This window comes from Hordeum vulgare, chromosome 5H (assembly GCF_904849725.1).
Source record: "Hordeum vulgare subsp. vulgare chromosome 5H, MorexV3_pseudomolecules_assembly, whole genome shotgun sequence".
In the NCBI taxonomy this organism is placed as follows: Eukaryota; Viridiplantae; Streptophyta; class Magnoliopsida; order Poales; family Poaceae; genus Hordeum; species Hordeum vulgare.
In genome coordinates this window covers 144,510,722-144,521,400 of record NC_058522.1, presented here as the reverse complement: position 1 = coordinate 144,521,400, position 10,679 = coordinate 144,510,722, and positions in this window count along the sequence as shown.

The following is a 10,679-nucleotide window of genomic DNA, read 5'->3' as shown; positions in this document are numbered from 1 at the left end:
ATCAGCCTCTTCCCTTCGTTGGGCGACGGCTTGTTCGATGATGTAAGTGCATCTAGTGCCCCTTAGTGAGTTTGGTGGTTTGAAGACTTATAGGTTAAGTATCTAATGTGTTTGTGAGTGTACACAGCATCTATAAGTCATTGAGGAGTTTGATATATTTGAAGAATATCGACCCCTAAAAATGTATATTCCTCATGAAGATACTGATATTGAGGAATCCGGTGTGTCCTGAAGAAAATCACTCTGGAGAATTTGAAGCATGAAGATTTACACTTTCTGTTTTCTTTTCTTCGCATTTTAGTAATAGGAACACCGTACTGTTAAAGGGGGTCGAAGTTACACTTTGGAATGAATTTCCTCATGATCCTCAACCCAAGCCTAATCCTACCAAAAGCCTCAAGTGAGGAATACGAGTGACATGAGGACTCTCACAATTGAGGGTTCCGACCGTTTCGATAGCCACGCCAAGTCATTGGTCTTATCCACTCCAACGGTCATATTATTTAAGGGCATTAGTGTGAAATCATGTCGGGATGCTCCCAGGCTATAAATAGCCACCCCCCACAACCATTAGCTGGTTGGCTGCTCCGTTAGAAACTGACACTTGTCATAAGAGCAACCCAATTCCTCAGAGTCTTCGAGAGTAATTCATCAGTGAGGAAATACACCATACACCGAAACCACAAACCAAACCTAGTGATTGAGCATCACTGAAGAAGTTGTTCCTGTGTGGGACTAAAGCCTTTTACCTTTGACGACTGTGCATCCTCCAGACGGTTAGGCGTCATGGTCTAGAGCTTTCCAGCAGTCAATTGTGGATCGCCGGGTGACCAAGTTTGTGAGGGTTTGGAAGTCTGCCCTGAAGACTTACCACGAGTGTTGGGCGAGGACTGTGTGTCCTTAGCTCAAGGAGAATACGATAGGGACCGTGTGTCCCGGGACTGTGTGTCCTTTGGTTTCAATACCAAGCCACTCCAAACCAGATGTACGACTGTCACAGCAGTTGGAACTGGGTCATCAACGACTGTCTTCACTGAGAAACGAGTTCTAATTCCTCAACTCCTTACTTTCCTCGTATTATGTTTTGATGACTTTCACTTCGACTGTTTGAAGAATTTGCTGAAGACTTTCTCTGAATTTCCTCAACCCCAAATTCTTCACGTCAGTTAATCCTCATCTGTATTCTGCATGCCTGCTCACAGTGCAATCTGGTTTCACATTCTTCACTCTGAAAAACTGGTGTTGTGAAACTTTGCACTTCTGATCCTTTACTGTTTCCGCTGTAAGTTAGTCATCAGTGAGGAATTTCCTCAAAAGGAATTTCCTCAGTGATGAAATTCTAAAAATCTCCTATTCACCCACCCTCTAGTCGATATAACGCACTTTGAGATGATTCCCACTCCGAAAAGAAGAAGACGCCATGGAGATTCAGCCTTAAACTATGAAAGAATCCTAGGTAGGCCTACCTACACACGTTTCATGGCCCATCCATGCTACATGTATCTTAAACTTAAGATGCCAGTGCCAAAGGGCGTAATCACGATGACTGGCAATCAGAAGATCGCCAAGGAGTGCCTCCAGCAGGGTGCCAAGATCGCCAACAAAGAAGTCCTAGCAGTCGAGCTTGCTCAGGTTGAAGCGGCCTGCTACTCAGTCCGCCTTTCAGTCGGCCGGTGAGACCAAGCAGGTTCTTATCCCCCATACCGATCCGAGTGCCACCGGGACAAACATTTACAATTCACTCAGCGACAAATAGAAACCCGAGTTCATCCAGTTCCTCCGTGAGAAGTGGGTCATCTTTGCATGGAAGCTATTTGACATGTCGTGCGTTCCCAGGAAGATCGCTGTGCACTGCCTCCAAGTGGACTCCAAGGTCAAGCCCATTAAGGAACACTTGCACCGCTCCTCCATGGAAAAGCGCAAGGCGATAGGCGAGGAGACCGCTCGACTCCTAGTTGCTGAGTTCATCCATGAGCATTACCACTCTGAGTGGTTCACGAACATGGTCATGGTGCCCAAGAAGAACAATTTGCTCCGAATGTGTATCGTCTTTAAGAAACTCAATCGGGCCTGCCCAAAGAACCATTTCTCTTTACCTCGCATAGATCAGATTGTAGATTCTACAACTGGATGTGAACGTGTGTCATTCCCGGATGCGTACTCCGAGTACCACTATATCAAAATGTATGGACCCGATGTAATAAAAAAATGGCCTTCATCATGCACACAGGTGTTTTTGCTACATCACCATGCCATTCGGTCTCAAAAAATGTTGTGGCTACTTTCCAGCGTATGGTCCAGAAGTGTTTGCATGAAAAGATCAGTCCGAACATCGAAGCACACATGGATGACATCATGGTCAAGTCCAGGAAAGGTTCCGACCTCCTTGCCAACCTCGCCGAAACCTTTGCGAACCTCCAAATCTACGGGATCAAACTCAACCCGGCCAAGTGCACCTTCGGTGTGTCAGCCGACAAATTACTCGATTTCCTCATTTCCGAATGAGGCATCGACGTCAACCCCGATAAAATCGACGCCGTTGTCCAAATGAGACGACCAGAGCGCATCCATGATTTGCAGAGGCTTACATATTGCATTGCGGCTCTAAGCCGCTTCATCTCAAGACTTGGTGAAAAGGCATCGCCTCTTTACCGATTGATGAAAAAATCTGACAGGTTCGAGTGGACCAACGAAGCGCAAATCGCATTCTACCAACTCAAGGCTTTGCTTTCCACCCAGCCCGTGTTAGATGCTCCGGGCAGCCAGGAGGCCTTGCTCGTGTACATCGCTGCCACTAGCCAAGTGGTTAGCACCGTTCTCACCGTGGAGCGTGAGGAAGCAGGCAGAGCATACAAGGTACGAAGGCCCGTCTATTATATCTCAGAAGTATTAACACCCTCCAAGCAAAGGTACCCGGATTTATCAAAAACTGATTTATGGTATCTATCTGACCATGAAGAAGGTGGTCCATTACTTCCAAGATCACTCGGTCACAGTTATTAGTAATGCCCCCTTGTCAGAAATCCTGCACAATAGAGATGCCACTAGCCGAGTGGCCAAATGGGCGATTGAGCTCCTCCCGCTGGAGATCAAGTTGAAAGTCAAAAAAGCAATCAAGTCTCAGGCCCTGGTGGACTTCCTGGCCGAATGAATAGAACAAGAGCAGCCGACTCCTAGTGTCCCCAAACATTGGACTATGTTCTTCGATGGGTCCAAGATGGTCCACGGCTTGGGGGCTAGAGTTGTTCTTGTTTCCCCTAGGGGAGACCAACTGAACTATGTGCTCCATATCCAGTTCGACTCAGGCCAAGTATGAAGCCCTCATGGCAGGCTCCGTATGGCCATCTCGCTCGGCGTTCGTCGTTTGTTGGTCTACGTCGACTTAGATCTCATTGTCAATCAGGTGATGAAGGAATGGGACATTCTGAGCCCGACCATAACAGTTTACTGCAACACAGTCCAGAAGCTAGAGAAGAACTTTGAAGGGTTGGAATTGCACCATGTTCCTCGAGACAAGAATGAGGTGGCTGATGACTTAGCCAAGATCGGTTCCACTCGGAAAGTCATTCCAAAAGGCGTGTTCCTTGAACATCTGCATGCCCCTCAGTTAAATAAGACCCTTTCACAAAGGATCCTACACATGCAGTCGGCCATTCAAATCCGACTGAAATACTCATACCTGTCGTGGTCGACCTCGTCCATGATATGCCGGTCATCATGCCTGAATGGACTCAGCCTTATCGGGCTTACTTGATCCGGCAAGAACTCCCTAAAGATGAAGAGGAAGCCTGCCGAATCGTTCGGCGGTCTAAAGCTTTAGAAGTTTTTGGAGATACATTATACAAGAAAAGTGTTACATGAGTCAGTCAAAAGTGTATTTACCCATACGAAGGACTGCAAATCTTGCATGAGATTCACTCGGGAACCTACAGTCATCACACGTCTTCTCGGACACTGGTGGCCATGGCCTTCCGATATGGTTTTTATTCGCCCTGAGCCAATGAGGCAGCAAGAGACCCTATCGTGCTATGCGTAGGATGCAAATTCTACAAAAATAAATAACACAAGCCTGCATCCGTGTTAAGGACGATTCTTCTCACCTGTCCATTCGCCGTATGGGGTCTCTACATGGTCGGCCCTTTACGGACTGGGTCAAGCAGATTCACCCACCTGCTGCTAGTGGCAGATAAGTTCACCAAGTGGGTCGAAGTGAGGTCCATGAAAGCCTGGATTCAGCGACCGCTATTAGATTCATTCGGCAAATTATCTTTAGATTCAGAGTTCCTCACGATATCACCACTGACAATGGATCCAATCTTGACTCACACAAGTTTCATGAATTCTGCCACTCCCAGGGCACACGGGTCAATTACACTTTTATGGCTCACCCGCAGTCAAATGGAGAGGCAGAGCAAGCTAACGGTATGATATTGCAAGGACCGAAGCCCCGACTAATGAGAGATCTCAAGTACGCCGCAAGCTCATGGGTAGAGGAATTGAGATCCGTTCTGTGGGGTATGTGGACAACTCCGAATCATTTCACCAGACGTACCCCTCTCTTCATGGTGTATGGATCTGAAGCTGTTCTATGAGTGACTTACGTCCCAACTACCCCCGAGTGGAGCAATACAATGAAGCAGAAGCCGAAGCAGCACGAAAAGACATTTTGGATCTCTTGGCAGAAGAGAGATAATTAGCCCTCATTAGGTCAACATGATATCAGCAAGATCTGAGTCGCTACCATGATAACAAATCGGAGGGCGAGCCTTCTAGGAAGGTGACCTTGTCCTTTGACTGGACCAGCAAAAACGTCAAAATTTGCCACCTCCGTGGAAAGATCCCTTTGCAATTTCCAAGGTCCTGCACAATGGAGCTTATAGGCTTTACAACTTCCAAAGTGAGATGCAAGAGCCAAGACCCCGGAACACGGAACTACTCCGCAATTTCCATACACACAACATGTATCTGCATTCTTGTAACAACACCGAATGGTTTGATGAACAAAGTGTTTTCTTTCTTCACCTTTTTGTCAAACTTCTCACTCCGGTGACACTACTCCCTCAAAACCTGCCCCGAGTGAGGACAACCTCCATGCTCGGCGGCTTAGCAGCGAACATGCTTTCTCCTAAGTGTAAACAATTTCGAGTGCGGGCACGACCCACACTCACAGACCACGATGGACAGGACCATGGCTCAGTCCGCAAGGACTACTTCCACATCTTGATTGTTAATTGTAATTCTCCTATGATAAAACCAACCCCGAGCGAGGAAACCTCGACGCTCTAGGGCTTTAAGGCGAACCTGTTTTCGCTTAAGTACAAATGGTTCCGAGTGAGGACACTAGATTCATTCGGCTGCCAAGATGAACAGGACAATCGTCCCTTAGGTGCGAACCTATTTTCTCCTAAGTTAAAAATTACATCGAGTGAGGACCACCTCCACGCTCGGGGGCTTAGCGGCGAACCTGCTTTCGCCTAAGTGTAAACGGTTTCGAGTGCGGGCACGACCCACACTCGGACACCATGATTGATAGGACCATCGCTTAGTCCGCAGGGACTACATCCACGTCTTGGTTGCGGATCATAATTCGCCTAAGATAAGACCAACCCCGAGCGAGGACCACCTCCACACCCGGGGGCTTAGCAACGAATCCCTTTTCGCCTATGTACAAACGGTTCCGAGTGAGGACACTACCTTCATTCGGCTACCAACATGAACAAGACAATCGTCCCTTAGCGGCAAACTTGTTTTCACCTAAGTCAAAACCTGCCTCATTTAGGACAACCTCCATGATTGGGGGCTTAGCAACGAACCTTCTTTGGCCTAAGTGTAAATTGTTTCGAGTGCGGGCACGACCCACATCCAGACACCACGATGGACAGGACCATCTCTCGGTCCGCAAGGACTACTTCGACATCTCAGTTGTGAATCGTAATTCGTCTAAGATAAAACAGACCCCGAGTGATGACAACCTCCATGTTCGGGGGCTTAGCAGCGAACCCGTTTTCTCCTAAGTACAAACGGTTCTGAGTGAGACACTACCTCCATTCGGCTGCCAAGATGAAAAAGACAATCGTCCCTTAGGTGTGAACCCGTTTTTGACTAAGTCCAAACCTACCCCGACTGAGGACTACTTCCATACTCGGGTACTCAGGTGCGAACCCGATTTCACCCAAGTAGAAATGTCTCCGAATGAATAGGTAATCCACACTCATATGTCACGATGGACAAAAATATCAATAGTTCGAAGACACAAATTCGAATGATGACGAAACAAATAAAACAACATTCCTGTTCAAGCAAATGGTGTGGATAAAGGAGTCCAAGGATTGATCAAAGTTTGAAGGTTACACTAACCACTCAGCATTATGAGGAAAATTGAACTTCATATTTTTTCCTGAGTATCACTCGGAGGATGAAGACTCCACCGCTTCCATGGAGGTGTCGAGGTCGATCCCATAAGCTATCCAAGTGGTAGCCTCCATGAACATCCAATTAAGTCCTGAAACTTGGCGCTCTTCCTGTTAACGACCCTGAGGTTCTAAAGCTTCTCTTTGTCCACTAATTTGCAATGGATGCACACAAGTGAGAGGGCGATGTCGGCTCTGGCCCGCGCTGCTGATTTTTTCCAAGATTGCAGTCGACCAGGGACTTCCTTCACTCGGTCCATAATGGTTTGAGAGTCCTTGGTGATCTCTTCGCCACGAGTAACCTCTTGATCAATATTTGATACAACCGATTGGAGTCACTTGAAGCAGCCCAACACGTAGTTGGCACGAGCTTTCAGTCGGAGAAGGGACAAAGCAGCACTGCCCTTCAAGAGCCCTCGCTTTGCGTCCAAGTCCTTCTTGATTCTCCCTGTCTCCTCATCGTCGCTGATACAAAAGGTTGCGCTCAGACAAAAAACAAAGGATGTGAAACATCACCTGGAAATCACAAGGCAACTACGAGGGATCATTCAGATTCACAACATACCACTAACACTACTGGAATCCAGTTCTTTGCCGTTAGCCATGTATTTGCCGTCTGCTGGCTGATGGCAAAGAACCTCTTTGCCGTCAGTTGGCACAAGGCGGACGACAAAGTGCTGACTGATGGCAAAAATACTATTTGCCATGTGTCGGGCCTTTGCCGTCTGCTAGCGGACGGCGAAGGGACCAATGGCAGACGGCAAATAGCACGGGTGGGTCCCATGCCTGCCGTGTCTGACGGAAGGCTAACTTTGCCATGGGTCGGCCTTTGCCGTATGTAGTGGGCCCTTTGCCGTCGGGGGGCGGACGACAAAGGGGACGATCGTGTAACGGCCGTCTTCTCCCCCTCGCGCTCACTGTATGTCTCCCCCCCCCACAGTACTGTCTCTCTCCCCATCGCGCTCACTGTCACTCGCCGCCGCCGCCGCCGCCCCGCCTCGCTCCCACCGGCGACCCCCTCCCCGCGGCGCTCCCCTCCCCGCGGCCACCCTGGCCCCTCCCCGCGGCCACACCCCTCCCTGCGGCCACCCCCTCCCCGCGACCACACCCCACCCGGCGACCCCTCCCTGCGGCCACCCCCACCCCGCGGCCACACCCCTCCCATTAGCTTAGTTAGCTCGTAAATGGTCTATTTAATAAAACATGACCTATACTTAGCTAATTCTCCTCCAAATGACATAATTAGCTCCAAAAAGGCATTTAAGCCAATTTAGCCGGAAGAAGGGGACAAGAGGAGAAGAAAGCGGAAAAATGAAAGGAAGGAAGAAGAAGAAGAGGAAAAGAAGAAGCAGGAAAGGGAGGAGGATAAGAAGAAGGAGAAGAAGGAGGAGAAGAAGGAGAAGGAGCTCCTCCTTCTCCTTCTTCTTCATCCGTCTTCCTCCTTCTCCTTCTCCTTCTCCTTCTTCTTTTCTTCTTCTTCTCCTCTTCCTTCTCATTCTCCTCCTCCTCCTCTACCTCCTCCTTCTTTTACTTCTTTTTCTCTTTCTCTTCTTCTACGTAGCTTAGACTCATCCAAGAAAGGCTAAATTGGCTAATTATCCTACGAAATGACATAATTAGCTTAGTTAGCTCAAAATGACCTATTTAATAAAAAATGACCTACAGTTAGCTAAGTTCTCTCCTAAATAACATAATAAGGCTTACGTAGCTGCAAGATGACCTATTCCCCCTAACTTAGGTATTAAATGGCCTATAATTAGGCTAGCTAGATCCAAAATGGCTTATTAAGCATAGTTTGCTCCGGAATGACCTATTTTACCCAAGTTAGCTCCGAAACGACGTATAGTTAGCTAGGGTTCCACCTAGATGACATAATTAGCTTAGTTAGCTCCTAAATGGTCTATTTAATAAAACATGACCAATACTTAGCTAATTATCCTCGAAATGAGATAACTAGCTCCAAAAAGGCATTCTTAGCCAATTTAGCCCGAAGAAGGGGACAAGAGGAGAAGAAAGAGGAAAAATGAAAGGAAGGAAGAAGAAGAAGAAGAGAAGAAGAAGAGAAGAAGAAGAAGGAGAAGGAGGAGGATAAGAAGAAGGAGAAGAAGGAGGAGAAGAAGGACAAGGAGCTCCTCCTTCTCCTTCTTCTTCCTCCTTCTCCTTTTCGTTCTTCTTTTCTTCTTCTTCTCCTCTTCCTTCTCCTTCTCCTCCTCCTCCTCCTCCTCCTTCTTCTTCTTTTACTTCTTCTTCTCTTTCACTTTTCTATGTAGCTTAGATTCATCCAAGAAAGGCTAAATTGGCTAATTATCCTACGAAATGAGATAATTAGCTTAGTTAGCTCCAAAATGACCTATTTAATAAAAAATGACCTACAGTTAGCTAAGTTATCTCCTAAATGACATAATAAGGCTTACGTAGCTGCAAGATGACCTATTCCCCCTAACTTAGGTATTAAATGGCCTATAATTAGCCTAGCTAGATCCAGAATGGCTTAATAAGCATAGTTTGCTCCGGAATGACCTATTTTACCCAAGTTAGCTCCGAAACGACCTATAGTTAGATCCTAAATGGTCTATACTTAGCTAATTTCTCTCCGAAATAACCTATATATACACTTCTTCATCTAGTATTATTCTTCTAACTTTCTTATTTGTCATTTTGCAGATTACCTTCACTTCACGGGAAGCTTGGATTATATTGATGGAATGCTTGAAGATGATTTCTTGTACCATGGCTTGTATTGAAACTATTGTAGTATATGGATATATATGAAACTTTGTATGCATGTGGATGAAACTGGTGTAATATATGGTTTGGTACGGATGCAACTTGCATAATATGTATGCACTATGGATGAGAGTTATTTTAATATGGTTATGAGTATGGAATGAAATTTATTTATGTCAAATATATATATATATATATATATATCCTGATTATTGTTAAAAATGCTAGATATAAAAAAAATAAATTAAAATGGGGCAGATTCCCCTCTTTGCCGTCTGCCCCCACGTGACAAAGGGGTTTAGGCAGACGGCAAAGGGGGGAATCTGCCCGCTCTCTCCCCCCTCTTTGCCGTCTGCCCCCACATTGCAGAGGGGGGTGGGCAAACGGCAAAGGGGTGAATCAGCCCCCTCTCTCTCCCCTCTTTGTCGTCTGCCCCCACATGGCAAAGGGGGGTGGGCAGACGGCAAAGGGGTGAATCACCCCCCTCTCTCTCCCCTCTTTGTCTTCTGCCCCCACATGGCAAAGGGGGGGCAACAAACGGCAAAGAGAGGACGCCAGGCGTTAACACTTAACGGGGCCGTTGCAGTATATGTCGTCCGAGTGACTTTGCCGTCTGCCCCCTCATGGCAAAGATTCTTGCCGTCCGCTTTACAAAAGCAGACGGCAAAGAACCTCTTCACCGGATTTTTTTTACCATCTAGTTTGTCGTCTACTGACCGACGGCAAAGCCTTTGTCGTCCGTGGTTCCCCCCTTTTCCGTCCGCCGTGGTAGACGGCAAATTTCTGAATTTCAGTAGTGTAAGTTTCTCGCTCATTTCTTTGTCGTAGGCTTCAAGAAACTGCTCCAATTCGGCCCTCTCGGCGGTGACCTGCTCGAACTTGGTCTCCCACTCGTCATAACTCTTCCTCATCTCAACAAGTTCTTTATCAGATTTCTCCGCAACAACCTTCAAAATCCGGTTCTCCTCCTCAAGCTTACCGACTGTCTTGAGCTTGGTTTCAGCCACCTTGGTTTTTTCAATGGCCTCCCTCCAGGCCGATGCCAGTTCTTCATCCCTCTTCTCGAGGACATCCTTCACAATAACTAAAAAACGTAATTCTTCTGCCTCTAAGGAAGGAGATTAGGTAAAATAACCTCAGTCAGGTGGGGAGAAGATCAAACCACAAGACAATCGGACAGGAAAGGCTCACCTTGCACAACACCTTTCTCCTATTCCACGTGCTCACTCTTGGCATTTTCAGCACCAAGACTGAGATGCTAGTCCTGCAACTACCGTTCCACAACGTCATTACGGCTACCGAGCCTGCAGGAGGTCTGCCATAAACAAACACAAATTACAAGAAGTAAAGAAATGATAACTCTAAGACTAACGCCGACTGCTCCAGTCGACGACAGTCTCGGGGACTACATCCACTGGGTGCGCTTAGCACGCCTCGTTGGAAGGACAGGAGGAGGGACAAAGGCCCCTACTCCATCTACCTCTCTCAATTCAACACAGGAACTAAGACTACCGCCGACTGCTTCATTCGACGACACCCTCG